Here is a 15,298-nt window from a genome sequence, read left to right as displayed (position 1 = left end):
TTTTTTTTGTTTCATTTTACTTCAACTCTAAAAACTTGAATTATAGGTTACATGACGGGTGGAAAATGTCTTACATTTTTAAGTCATTCACTGCCATTCACAAATTTCTTTGGGAATTGAAAATATGATGTAGAGCACCATTCCGAAATGTGTTTGCATTTTTTTTTTCTTGGGTGCCGAAAAAGCGCTGGCCATGGAGATGAATGTATTAAAAATTATTATTATTATTATTTTTAAATTACCCACACATTCGCAAAAAGATTTAGATCCCCATTCCCGAATTTGTTTAGTTTTTTCATGCTTAGGTGCAATAAAGCGCTGGCCATGGCCTCTGGCAATGTTTTTTCTTTTCCACACGGGGACAGCATTTCCCTTTTTTCCATGTAGGCGCTTTGTTCCAGCTTCATCTGTTGTTAAAGCGCTATATCAACAATATGTACGTATTGCATTGGATTTTATGACAGCCACCCTTATTTTAAGCTCATATAACTCCAGACCGATATCATTTAGGAAAATAACTCATTTTTTGCTGATGAAAGAAGATAGTCTAAGGTTTCTTACACTTTATTGAATGTTTATGTAGGCCTAAAACTCAATATTCTGTGGGCCCTGGAATTCAAGTGACAATAACAAAAACCCTGCCACTGGAGTGGACACTTTTTTGCACGTCTGGCAGTGAATGAGTTAATACACCGCAAAAATATGGCATTCGGATAGGGGGGTGTAGACTTTTGGATAATTATAGCGTAGAAACAAAGGTATAGTTTTTTTTTCAAGATTGTCATAATCTCCCTTGACTAATAGACCCAGGATTATTCAAGTGTGGCTCATTGCTTGATATAAAGCTAAACGACATCATGTGTAAAAGGGTGATTACAAATGACAAGTGGGTGAGAATTATGTAGTTAAAAGTTGGTTTGGATTTATGGCTCAAAATAAATAAATAAATAAATCCGGGTTGAGTGAACGCTGGCGCGTGTGGCTACCGCTGCTCACCCACAGAAAAACTTATCCTGTAACTGTAAAGTGACCTTGAGAGTTTTGAAAGGCGCTTAGAAATGTCAGGGATTCTTATTCTTATTTTTATTCATTAGCTATCTGGCTAGCTATTTGCTGTCTTGCTAGCTATCTATTCACTAACTGACTGGCTATCTAGCTAGGTATCTGTTGGCTATTTATTAGCTAGCTAGCTAGCTTTCTATCTCTGAGTTACTTCCGGATTGAGTCAACGCTTGCGCGCGTGGCTTCCGCTGCTCACCCACAGATAAAATTATCCTGTGACTGTAAAATGACCTTTACAGTTTTGAAAGGCGCTTAGAAATGTCAGGGATTTTTATTCTTATTTTTATTCATTAGCTATCTGGCTAGCTATTTGCTGTCTTGCTAGCTATCTGTTCACTAACTGACTGGCTATCTCGCTAGGTATCTGTTGGCTATTTATTAGCTAGCTAGCTAGCTTTCTATCTCTGAGTTACTTCCGGATTGAGTCAACGCTTGCGCACGTGGCTTCCGCTGCTCACCCACAAATAAAATTATCCTGGACTGTAAAATGACCTTTACAGTTTTGAAAGGCGCTGAGCAATTAAATGGATTATTATTATTATTATTATTCTAAATAAATAAATAAATAAGTCAGTAACTAAATAAATAAAAGGATAAGCAAATAGATAAATAAACAACTAACAAAATAAACAAATACAGAAATAAATAACTACACACATAAATAAAATAAGAACATAAGGAAATAGGAACTGCCAGAGTGAAGCCGCCCTGACCATATAAAAAAAAATACATAAAACGTACACGAAATGCGGACTGTAGCGCAAAGCCTTTCAGCTATTTATCCTTAGCTCTGAAAAGTGCTTAATGATGATAATGAGTGTGATTATCAAAATGGTCTTCTTGCAGTACAATCATCTGAAATGTCCATTACAAGAGAGATTGAGAGTGGAAAGTGGGGGTCGGGGGATCCAAGTGTGTGTATATGTGTAAGCTTACAGTAGTGCCGTTTGGAAGATGAACTGGCATTAGCATGCAGTGAATGGGAGCAGAGCCTTGCTTGGAAGGGAGCAGGTGAAAATCTCACTTTGAATCATTTCCCCTCCCGCTCTGTTCCATTGTTGCCGTCCTCACACATGGCAAAGGCGCAAAGAAAAGATCCTATTATTCCGTCCCAAGCCTGTTCTCCTCGTTGATGCTTTCAAGAGGGGAAAGAGACGGGGGGAATATTCTGATGGTAAGCAGGGCCTCAGTGGCAGCCGAGCAGTTGTGTGCCAGCTGAAAAGAAGCAGCGCCGGTGCCCACCACCTGCCGAGTCCCTTTTCTCCTCCATCTCGCTCGGGATCGCTTTTTGGGATTTTCTTTCTGTGACTCAGCAATCCAGGTTCAATTCAGGATGAAGAAAAAGGACGATGAGAGAAAAGTCTATTTTATTGAGAGTTAGGAAAGAGTGCGTAGATAGATGTCGGCTGTACTGTGCGTCCTATTGCCAGAGCTAAAAACAACACCTGGTGATTGAACACCAAATCAGGTTTTCTTATTGAAATGAATACAAATGCCATCAATCCGTTCCAGCCTCCGCCACATTTTCCCCCCAAAAAAAAATCGGTGGGGGGTATTTGAATTGGTCACGTTGACAGCACTTGGAGAACAAAAGTAGTAAAGTAGTGCTTTGTGTAGAAAGTTTGAGAACCGCTGCATGCTCTGACATTAGGGTATGTAATGTGTAATAAAGTAAAAAGCCGATTTTGATTAAGTCAGAAGTACAAAGTGTAGTTCTGATTTAAAATTTACCTTGTCATACATACCTAGATAGTCAGATAGCTAGCTAGCTAGACAGCTGCATAGCCCGATAATAATAATAATAATAATAATAATAATAATAATAATAATAATAATAATAATAATGCAGTCGAGAATATCTGAAGCAATTTACTCACCGTTGCTCTGTCTTATATGCCACACAGACACCCCCCGCCCTCCCCGAAACCCGAATATTAGATCAGCTATTGATGCTCCAAGTGTACTCGGCTGTCCGTCAATACTGATGGCTTATTGATGAAGGAAGAAGCGAATCCTTGTATCGTCTCCGTCAACATGAGGCTGCTGGCGCATCGGGTGGAAGCATCTGCGTGTGAAATAATGAGCCTGGAGTTGGGCATGGGTAGGCTAAGAGAGGGGGCAAAAATGTTAGCATTTGTACGCATGTGCACACGCACACGTCAAAGAAAAATCAATGCAGTGCAACACAAATGAAGATATATATATATATACATTGCCTGCAGTGTTGCACTTTAGCGCCAAGACACATGTCGGCCCGATGGGGTGGCATACTGCACTTCTCCCTGAGGAGTAGAAGAAGAAGAGATGGTGGTTAACTAAGTGGATGGATGGATGGATGGATGGATGGATGGATGGATGGAGTGGTCCCCAGAAGGCGAAGAACATGGATCCCTCTCCTCTTCACCAGGATGTGACTTTTAAAGTGTTTACAGGCATTAATGTCTTTGTAGCTTCTCCAGTTGAAGGTGGCGGCGAAATGGAGGCAAACCGAAGGTGACTTAGTCAGTCATGGGGCGGGGTCTCACATGGAAGGCCTTTGCATGTTGTTTGTAGTATATTTAATCAAAATCAATTTTATTGGTAAGTACAGTGATACCTTGGCTTTTGAACTTGTGAAAGGTGTGTATCCCAAAAAAAAAAAAATCCCATAGGAAACCATTAAAATGAGAATAATCCGTTCCCAGGTCCCCATAAAACATAATTTTCTACTTTCTAATTTTCTAAGCCTTGAAACTACACAAAATATACCTTATTTTATGTATAATAAATGTCCTATGGCAGGGGTGTCAAAGTCATTTTTTGGATTGGATTGGATTGGATATGCCTTTATTAGTCTCACAGTGGAGAAATTTACATTTCACAGCAGCAAAGTGATGAAAGGAATGAAAGTAGAAAAACAAAATACATGTGCTGTTGGAAAGGCAGCCACTCTCGCGGCGCCGTCTTGAAGTCAAAAGAACCGCCACGGGCCACATTGTAGTTATGGTTTCCTCTCGAGGGTCGTTATGAATTTGGGGAACCCATTAGAATGTTTAAATCCCTTCAAATATTACATATAGAGCACACAGCAAATTAATGAATAACTCGTTTTCAAATCTGAAGTCAAGAATAATGACTTTTATTGTGGTTGACATCCAAAAATATGACATTTTGGCTCAGATTTTAGCAATCATCATGGAATTTAACAAGTTTGATTTGCTTTTGCGGGCCAAAAAAATGATGTGGCGGGCCAGATTTGGCCCGCGGGCCTTGACTTTGACACCTGTGTCCTATGGTATTTTTATTAAAGAAATAAACTACTGTATAATAAAATCGTTTTATTTAGCTTTGTGATGGTCGATGGCTTGATGGAATGGAGTGCAGGTGCACTATCAAAGTTGAAACGAGTCCAAATTTCACTGTTTTCTATCCATTTTGTCTCTGTCTCTGTCCTTCCCCATCGTTACCGATGGGGAATTAACCTAATTGTCAATGCAATAGCCCCACATAGGGAAGCACAAGAAATCACTCGACTTAAAATGGATGTCGCGGTACTTATCACAATTTGGCCAACTGCCCAATCATGTACCATATTTATAAGGCGCGCCGGAGTATAAGGCACACCCCCAATGAATGGTGTATTTTCAAACATTTTCCATAAATAAAGTATAGTCTCGCACTGGACTATAAGGTGCACCTTCAGTGAATGTAGAAAGTTTTCCGAATATACTGTATAAATTTATAAAAGTTCACCAAATATAAGGCACAGCACATTATAAGGCGCTACATTAGAGGCTGTGGTTATGCACTACTTCTTCTATGGGGGAAACGGAGTCGGTGGCTGCTGACAGTCGTTGCGGGACTTGTTGTGGCTCAATATTATTTCACATATAAGGCGCACGGCGTATAAGGCGCAGGGTCATCTTTTGAACAAAATCAAGGCTTTTGGGTGTGCCTTATAATGTACAACGGAATATACGGTCATTTCTCCTCATCTGAAGAGGCTAAATATAGGACAATAGCATAGTGATTGGGCAATGAGCACATCTGCCTTACTTCTCAAAGTTTTCTGCCTTACGACCATTGTGTCAGAATACCGCTCAACACTCTCCCAAATGTGGATATTGATGCTCCATAAATAAATGTCTTTTTGGTTACTGTGTTGTTATATTATTTCTAACTCATCTCATCTCATTTTCCGTACCGCTTATTCCTCATTAGGGTCGCGGGGGTTGCTGGAGCCTATCTCAGCTGTCTTCGGGCACGAGGCGGGGGACACCCTGAATTGGTTGCCAGCCAATCGCAGGGCACACAAAGACGTACAACAGTCACTGTCACACTCACACCTAAGGACAATTTGGAGTAGTCAATCTGCCTGCCATGCATGTTTTTGGAGTGTGGGAGGAAACCGGAGTACCCGGAGAAAACCCACGCGGGTCCGGGGAGAACATGCAAACTCCACACAGGGAGGCTGGACCGGGACGCGAACCGACGACCTCTGCACTGTGAAGCCGGTGTGCTAACCACTTGACTACCGGGCCGCCCATTATTTCTAACTAAATACTACAAATGATAAAAGGCCTGTATTTTTAAAAAGGTGTACACACACACAAACACATAAGGAACCTCACAACCATGTCATGAATTTTGACTATAGATCATCGTGCAGCCATGTTTTGTTTTTTAACAAGTTATATTTATTGCACTAGGCGTCCGAGCGTCGCTGCTATTTAGATACAATTCTCAAACCAGATGAAACAAACGCAGCTTGTCAAAGGGTAACACAAAGCCAGTGAAGAAGACAAGGCCGGAGCCCGTCTGCCCAATATCAGCACAAAGGAGGAGGTCATCTGGCTCTGGAGATAAAGATGGGTGTGCCCCCCCCCCCCCTGCAAATGGCTGCCTGTGTGTGTGTGTGTTTGTACCTTTTCCAAGCAGACATTGTCCATCTCTGCGGCTCATCACGGGCAGACCAGGCATCCCTCATCCACATTCCTCAGATGATAGCAAGCCATCCAAGACAAGCAGAGGCAAGTCTGGACCCACCTGGGCAGAGAGCCTGGTGAATTCCACTCATGCTCACAAGGCCCACTGGGATAAGAAAAGGAGGAAGGGCTGAGGGGAGGGGGGTTACTTTTAACAATATTTCCTCTCTAACATTGAGCATCGGGCGTGGTCCAATGCGTACCTATCCCCCCCCCCCTTCAAAAAAAAAAAAAAACACCAATCCACTTTAGTATATTATATTGGCTTGGCGGTGACATTAAGGGAGCAAGGGACTCCTGTGGGGGCAGGGCTGGGTCGGGCAATCGGCACCAGGACTATTGTGTCTCCGCAACCCCCGTTTGGGGTCATTTAGCATGTGACACCTCTATGAGCAAAGAGCATTACTAAATAGCTGTGCCATCCCTCCCCGTAAAAAAAAAAAAAAAAAACATGACCTTTGTGGTGTCGGGTGATATCATAAATTTACTAAAAACATTAAAAAAAAGAAATTAAATGCTTGACCGCAACATCAAGAATAATTTTTCATCAAGAGTAATCTGACCATGTGAAATTAAATTATACCTTGTAGTTTAAGAACATTGATTTATTGAAAAAAAACAAGAAGGCTGACCGAAAAGATTTTTTTTTTCACACAATGTAAAATAATATAAATTACCGTATTTTCTGGAATATAACGCACATATTTAAAATGACATTTAAAAACCTTTTCCATATATAAGGTGCACCACATTATAAGGGGCACCTTCAAGGAATGACATATTTAAAAACCTTTTCCATACATAAGGTGCACCGCATTATAGGGGGCACCCTCAATGAGTATTTTAAAACTTTTCCATACATAAGGCGCACCGGATTATGAGGCACATGGTCAGCTTTTGAAAAAACGTTTTACTTTAGGTACGCCTTATAGTGCAGAAAATATAAATGATATAAATACATCGATTGTTATAAATTAATTAAAATGTTAAGTTAATTTAGAAAAATAAAAATATCACAACCAATATGTAATAAAAATCATTGCACAAAAATGTATTAAGATAAATCCAATTTTTCAAAATCAGCATTATTTGACAAATAATGAAACATTAGATTGTCTTACATCTGTGTAAGCTCTCAGTCGTACAGGAGTGGTCCATCGATGAGAAGGTTTCTTCAGGAAGGTTTCTTCAGCCGTCATCTGTACAAAAGTGAAGTCACTTTTGTACAGATGACGGCTGAAGAAACCTTCTCATCGATTAGATTGTCTTGTATTTTCTTTTACACCAGTTCCACTATGTTATAGACAAATGAGTTTTTACCGTCAAGATTTAAGTTGATACAACTTTAATAAATTATTGGATGTATTTTCAATCAACAAAGCCAAAAATCTGCATTCAAGATCAATATTTATTATTAATAATAATAATAATAATAATAATAATACATTTCATTTATAAGCACCTTTCAAAACTCTCAAGGTCACAGGATACTGCCAAATAATTTGGCCATTCCACATTTTCCTTAAAAAAAGACCCTCTTCCAACAAATCAAAAATGCTATCTTGTTCGGACTGACTAAACACCTTATGGTTCAAATTGGGATTTCAGATCATATTATTGCCATGTTTTAGCGACATTCTACCAACGCTGACAAAAGATATATTGCAATCTTCGCAAACCTCTGTGGGATGTGGACTTCAGGAGTTGAATAGGAGTTTAAATAAAAGTGCTACTTGGATGCAGATAAACCATTTTCACTCATCTCATAAACAAACAAACAAACATGCAGACTTTCAATCTTGAGGTTAAATAATGCTGCACGGCTCGTACAGTTACAAAATGTGTCAAGACACATCTTGTCCAAAATTTAATTGATTCATTCAATATGTTTTCAACACTTTAAATTGCTTTATAATACAATACAATACAATAGATCCTGATGTATAGAGAGAGGATGTACTTCCTGAGGCTGCTGAAGAAGCATGGTCTGCCACAGGAGGTGCTACATTTCTACACGGCAGTCATCGCATCAATCCTGTGATCTTCCATCACGGTTTGATTCGGAGAAAATGGCTAAAAACCGACTCTTGAGGACTTGCACACTGCAAGAATCAAGACAAGGGTGCATCCTGCCCACCACCTTTTCCAGTTTCAGAGAGGAATTTACATTAAGGAATTCGATTCGATTAGCCTTTATTAGTGTCCTCCAAACTTATTTGTCATGTCTTTTTTATGATTATACAAATGCAGCGTGTTCTACCGGAGACAAATTCCTTGGGTGTTGGAGGCCCAAGGCGTACAACTTTTACGTCGGGCGTACAACTTTCAAAACGTCTGGGCCCGGGTGGCCAACAACTTCTTCAAGAAAATATTTTTTTTTCAAATCAAATGTTTGTTTGATTCAATAAAGCAAAAGCTACAAGCAAACCGCTACAAGCCACGTGGACTCCTCTTTCTAAGCGCCTTTCAAAACTCTCAAGTACACTTTACAGTCACGATATAGTCCGAAACACGAACCAAACGTTTGAATACTCGGCACGGCGGCCAATCAGAAGCCTGTTTCGTGCTTCGGACTATACCGTGACTGTGAAGTGTACTCGAGAGTTTTGAAACGCGCTTCGAAAGAGGAGTCCATGTGTCTTTTAGCAGACAACGCAAATATTGCATTGTGCAACATGCCGAACAGTGTATCGACAAACGACAACTGGAGCAAAATCTTCAGCAAGGGATATTTACCATAAATTAAGCAAGGGAGCATTTGTGGTACGTACTTCCTTAATTTAAAAAAATCCTTTATACTTCGCAACAAAGTTTTTTTTTTGTGATTAGTCGTCTTATTGTGTTTCAAGTTGTGAAAAATGGGGCACGGAACTTTATGGTGTCCGCTAACTTTTGTCATGAGTTTCACACACTGGTGTTCTACATACTTGACCACTAAAGATGATTCTAAGTCTGATATAGCGCTTTCACAACAGCTAAAGCTGTAACAAAGCAGTACAAAAAAATAAACAAAGACAAGGAGGTGACCGGTCAAAATAACACGATAATTTGACCTAAAGGGTTCCTGCCCAGCAGCTAAAACTGAGCGAAGTTGCCAGGTTTGAAATGTCTCTTCTCAGATGCCTTATCATTAGAAAACATCTTTGACATGATACTGAGCAGGTGTCCCCCACCCCCCTTCACATCCCCTACATTGCTTCCCGTAGGGCAGACAAGAAGGGTAAACAGGGTTCATTTACATACCTGAGTCATGCGTGAGGACGTGTGTTTTTGCAGACGCGTGTTTACCGTCAAGGGATGCTCGGGCGTTTCTGCGCGGGCATGAAAAGATGGACACCGGGAGAGGTGGAGGAGGGGGAAGGTCTCGGGGAGGCCTGGAAAAGGCTCTTTGTTTACTTCAGCGGGCTCTGCCCTCAATCAAGGCGGTTTGAGGAGATAATACAGGAGACGTTTATTAACAGGAGATGGCAGGCCCTTTAGCTCATAAATGGACATAGCAGAGCGGAGGTGTTAAAGTCAAGGCCCGGGGGCCAAATCTGGCTCGCCACATCATTTTATTCAGCCCGTGAAAGCAAATCAAGCATGTCAAGTGCCATGATGCTTGCTAAAGTCCAACACAAAATTTCAAATTATCGTCTGTAAATCATAAGTCATTATTCTTGCCTAGAGATTTGAAAACTACTTGTTCATTAACTCTTTCACTGCCATTCACGAATGTATTCGGGACTTGAAAATATGACATAGAGCGCCATTCCTGAATTTGTTCAGGTTTTGTTTTTTCATGCTGAGGTGGCGATAAAGCGCTGGCCATGGCCTCTGGTAATGTATTTTGTTTTCCACAAGGGGCAGCATTTCCCCGTTTCCATGTTAGTGCTTTGTTCCAGCTTCAGCTGTTGGTTGTTAAAGTGCTATATAAACCAATATGTATGTATTGCATTGCATTTTGGACAGCCACCCTTATTTCAAGCTCATATTACTCCCGACGCATATAATTTAGGAATTAACTTTTTTTCCTGATGAAAGAGAGTGTAAAGCTTCTTACGCTGCTTTGAACGTTTATGTAGTCCTAAACTCAATATTATGTGGGTCCTAGAATTCCAGTAACAATGACAAAAAACCCTGGCACTGGAGTGGACACATTTTTGCATTGTCTGGCAGTGAATGAGTTAATTTGTTGCGCATTTCTTATGTAATATGTGGAGGAAATTCCAATGGTTTGCCCACATTTATTACGGCGCTCTATAGGAAATCGTACCTACAATGTGGCCCGAAGCAAAAAAATATATACTAATGAATTTGACATCCCTGTCGTAGAGTTTCAGTTTGCTCAAAATGAAATATTACTTTGCAGACAAAGCAAGATGTTTGTCATTTCAGGGTCATCCAGGTAAGAAAAAATATGCAGACACTAGATTGAGTCATCGAATTCTATTCGACCCGTGTCCTTGCTAGTTATACATGTGCTCCTTTCTATGATGGTTTCGTCTCTTGCTTGCTAAAAAGAAATTCGCCACCACAAGGTTTGGTTTTCAATCAAGCTTTTAATGAAAAGATCGTAAAATAACAGTTTATTTTCCTCAATGCTGTACATTAAGACTGCAAGGTTATGAATGCTGAGGTCAGCTGTAGTACATTTTCTTTATGACACTTAAGAGTTTTTTTTTTTTTTTTGCGCGCCCCTTGGCAATGCACGGCGGCGGCTCGGACCTGAATACGAGAGCTCTCTGGCGAGTGAGTGGACATGAAGAGAGAGCCCAGCCTGGGTGCTGCCAATAAAGCTGCGCAAGGGTCACAGGAAATACACCTTCAATACTGATGTGTGCGTGGGAGCTAGCTATAACATCGGGAAGTCGAGACTATCTGCTAGCACGAGTAGAAAAGACAAGTTGTGTGCACCTTCACACGGACAGTTGGTTTTCGAGCTTTGGATGATTAATTATTCATTAGAAAAGGCCATATAGGCGATACAGAGCTTTTCAGTCCGCAGATTCCGATACATTATTGACCACTTTATCCCAAAGAAAAAGCCCCAAAGCGCGAGTTTCAAGACGACTTCAATGGAGAGCTTCGCAAAATCATTTTCAGCCTCTCGTCGTGTCTTTGTGTTAACAGCCAAAAACGGATGTCGTTATTTAAATAAACCTTGACGCTGTGACTCACTATTTTGGTTAACAGATGGACGGACAAAAAATAACATGAGGTGGAATGGAGGAGCACGAGAGCACATTTCTGCAAACGCTGAAAGAGGTATTTTGTCGTCTTGTGTCAAGACGGGTACAGTGAATACTGAAATGTAAAACGTATTTGCGCGCTAGCAGAGTCAAAGTTGGTTCAGGCGTAGAGGAGATAAAGCGAGAGACAATAAAGCTTAATACGAGGTTTAATGGCATCAGAGGCTCATTTCGATGCTCTTAAGACTGGCTTTGGTTATAGTCTTCCAAGGTAAAATGCTGAAAGACAGTCGAGCGGTTGAAGCCAACTAAATTTGAGCTAATAATATGAAAAGCTAACATTGCACAGTGCACGTCTCAGCTCTCCGTCACCCCAGAACCGAGGCAAAACTGAAAATCATGCTGTCGGAATGAGATCCGAACAAATATCTGAGGTTGATATTTTTTTTTTAACTTAAGGGGACAAATAAAAGACACTCTGGCATAATACAGCAGCATAATATTTAACCGTGCATCCTCAAAGAGTAAAAAGGTGAATCTGTTCGAGCAGTGAGCGGGCGGCAGTGGGTTTAGGTCACCCTCATCCACGTGGTACTGGCTTCAACTTTCAATGACCTGGTTCTACAAACAATAATAGCTGCAGGTAGGTAACCACGTGATGGAAAAATAACGGGCCAACCTTTAGGTCTAGCCACTTTGTATAAGCTGTGTTCCTTTTAAAGCTTTTATAACACTGCATAAAGACAGGATCTTTCCACCCAAACACGGTTTCCAATTGAGGTACAACCAGAGTGAAGGAGACTGGTTGAACCGTCGCTTAAAGGGCAACCGACGTCACTTTTTTGTTTTTTAACTGATATCAGAAAAACGTTTTATAGCATCTAAACTACCCAGAAGACGCAGTATGATATTTGTAGTCAAATTCAAAACACCAATAAAAATGACTTAAAGTGTCCAAAATCTGCAAAAAATTGAGCTGCGAATTGGCCATTTTCAGAAAGTCCCGCCCCCAGTTTGTGATGTCACGCCAAGACGTCTTGCATTTCTGGAGAATCAAAACAATGGCTTCAGATTCGGATAATATGCTATCCTGTTACACATCCGGTTATGAATATGATTCAAATAGTTCTGAAGAGGAAAGCATACATGTTTGCCATAGATTAAAGAAGTCCTTCCGTGTCATTTTGGGGCATCTGGACTGCCATGTAACATCCCACAAAAGAGGCAGAAAAATGGTGACCAGCTCCTGTGAGGAATGAATCAGCCCGTTTCCACAGGTTGATACATTCCTTGCATGGAGCTTGGACTCCCGCTGCTGGCGGCTTTTGGATGTAACACAAGGGTTTAAAAAAAACAGTACAGCAAAATACATTGACGCGATGGAAAGACGCTACAATGCGTCTTTTTTACGGTCAGGAGGCGGTCCTTTTCTGACGTCACGTGAGGACTCGTCACCAACTCAAAAACAAGACTTCCTGAATGTTCAGCGCGAGTCTTAAAACGTAAAATATAGCTAAATGCGGTGGAATCTTATTAAAATACGCCCAGTAGAAGTCATTTGAAGCCATTTTACAAATTATGGACACAACTTGTTCGGAGAAGTCGGTTGTCCTTTAAGTAGAAACTGATATGAGAGCACACTGGGCTGACCGTGAGCTTTTTAAAAAACATACAAAGTGCACTTAGTAAAGCTATCACAACCTATGGTTCTGTAAAGGGGGGCGAGGGGGCGGGCGTGGATGACGACAAACAAAATGGATCGAACAAGTCGAAAGATGCAAGACGGATTGAGTGGTTTCAGCGAATGATGAGCATGTTCTTGCTTATGTTTTGGTAGGTTCAATAAAAAGCCAGATCCAAGGCAACACCCAGGGAGAGCAAGTTCAGAAATACAGTGGCCTCCAACCTTATGAGGCTTTCTGTGACAAGACATAGCTTAAAAAAATAATTGTAGTAAAAAAAAAAAACACCCGCAGAGACTTACATGAAACAAAACTGTTGATAGACATTCAGATGTAAGTGAGAAATTGGATATTGACCATTTTCTAAAAAAAAAAAATAATAATAATCATGAAAACATCACAGAATGCAGTAAATGGCTGTTATCTGTCGTATTATTATTTTTTGATTCTCAGCTTGAAATCCTCAAAATAAAATGGAAAAAAAGAATAGGGAGGTCCTGGCTGCACCTCAGTCTCGACACTGAGTAAATTCTTTGCAGAGGTGATGACAGGACCGTAAATAAATACATTCATCACCGACAATAGACATTTGATAATGGAGAAGAAAGAAAGAAAACACCACTGTCAATAAGTGTTTGCACCAATTTTATAAAGAGGCTCAGCCAGTCAGACGTTTGTGCTGTGTTGACCCACAAAACAACGGCAGCTTGAAAAAATATATAAAAGGAAAAGGAAGAAAAAAACATATTCACAGTTAAGACTAAAAGATCATTCTTGGGTACAAGCAGAGGACAAAATCAAGGTGATGCGATTATTATTATTATTATTTTTTATGTTTGACCTCACCCCCAGACCCCCCCCAAGAACTGAAGAGCGCCAGGAGGCAGTCGTCAAGTGCATGCGGGCAAACATGGATATGCACCACACGCAAGCAAAGAGCCCCACAAAACAATGCCTTTTGATAAACACATCAAGGATGCACTGCGCCCCCCGCCCCCACCAGACAGGCCAGAGGGCATGAGAGGAGGGAGGGAGTTGGGGCACGGGGGTCATCCCAAAAGCCAGCTGGCACAGGGTAGGGTGAGTGCACCTCAAACCAAACACACCCCTCCCCCTAATTGAATATGCAGCAGTGTACCCGTGCTTTTGTTTTGGCAGCAGCCTCTGTGGAGCAGCAGCAGCAAAAAAAAAAAAAAAAAAACTGACTGGCCAAGCCTCACTTGAGGTCTGTAAAAACTGTAAAAGTTTGTAAACAATGAGATAAATACATGTTTTGCCCCCCCCCCTACCCCCACCCCACCCCTTGAGCCACACACGGTTCCATAGTCATTCAAATGTGCTTTGGTTTAAAAAATAGTGGGTTGATTTTGGGTGTGAGCTTCTTTTTTTTGTACAACTTTGCAACTATTCACGAACATAGCGCGTTATCAACTAAAATGTAGACTTGTTTGAGCTGCCTCACCTTTTGTCAAGGTTCTTTGCGTTCGTTGAAAGCACCTCCCCCACCCGCCACCCCTCAGTATTTGTTTTTTTTTTCTCTTATGTATGAAACTATCCTTTTGCTTTCATCTTTAAAATACAGAGAAATTGATACAATACTATGTCTTACAAATGTAGCTGAGAGCCTGCACTCACCCATGCAGAACTATCCCTGAAGTAGTTGTATAGTAGTAATTCTAAGTAGTAGCTCTAGTAGTAATAGTAGTATTAGTAGTAGTATGGTCACAGTTTGGAGTTTTTCTTCGCAATGTCCAACAGGAAAGCATTCAAACGCAGCTACAGTCTTTTTTTTTGTCCAGCAATGCATGGAAATATTGTATGGGAGAGAGAAAAAAAAGGTAAAAACATCCTTTGCATGACAGACATCAAGACGTACTATCAAGTGTTGACAGGTACAAGAAGACGATGCACTGTGGGCTCCATCTTGTATCAGAGGATGGATACATGTTTATAGCAAAGGGTTTGGGGGTGCATGGGGCGGCGGGGTGTATCAACCACAAAATGACTCGTCAATGACTAATTGCCGAACATGACGAAATAGTAACATGTGCGGAAATCGGGGATGCAGGTTGTAACTGGGGCTGCATCCCGACATTATAAATTCACAGACCATGAAGGAAACAAATACATCAACCCCCCTAAAAAAAATCCTGCAAGACATTAAAAAAAAAAGAAAGGAATGCCTATACCAAAAACTTGTAGGGAAGGTCCACAGTTAAGTGTTTAAAGAGTGGATACACTGGACAGGTTTAGTGATGATGACTGGCGCCGACGACAATAAACAACGGCCCGATTTCAAGCATATGTTCGCTGATGAGGTAAAACATGGCTAAGTTAGACTAACTTCAAACCATTATGTGACACAGGTGAACACAATCAGAGATAACAGCAACAACAAGAGCAAAAAAATAAAATAAAA

At 40.8% G+C, this 15,298-nt stretch overlaps 1 long non-coding RNA gene across 1 annotated transcript; it reads right to left on the bottom strand.

Annotated features, from left to right (window-relative positions):
* Positions 1 to 2,027: 2,027 nt before the first annotated feature.
* Positions 2,028 to 6,082, bottom strand: LOC148899021 (uncharacterized). The gene is made up of 4 exons (XR_016114880.1): positions 5,967 to 6,082; positions 3,274 to 3,344; positions 2,940 to 3,168; positions 2,028 to 2,364 (listed from the first exon to the last, which is right to left on the bottom strand). It is a non-coding gene; the product is annotated as an uncharacterized LOC148899021 (long non-coding RNA).
* Positions 6,083 to 15,298: the final 9,216 nt, after the last annotated feature.

This window comes from Hippocampus bargibanti, linkage group LG04 (genome assembly GCF_051943395.1).
Source record: "Hippocampus bargibanti isolate YZ-2025 linkage group LG04, ASM5194339v1, whole genome shotgun sequence".
Lineage (NCBI taxonomy): Eukaryota > Metazoa > Chordata > Actinopteri > Syngnathiformes > Syngnathidae > Hippocampus > Hippocampus bargibanti.
Note: the sequence above shows the minus strand (reverse complement) of the source record. Positions and strands in the feature narration are given on the sequence as shown.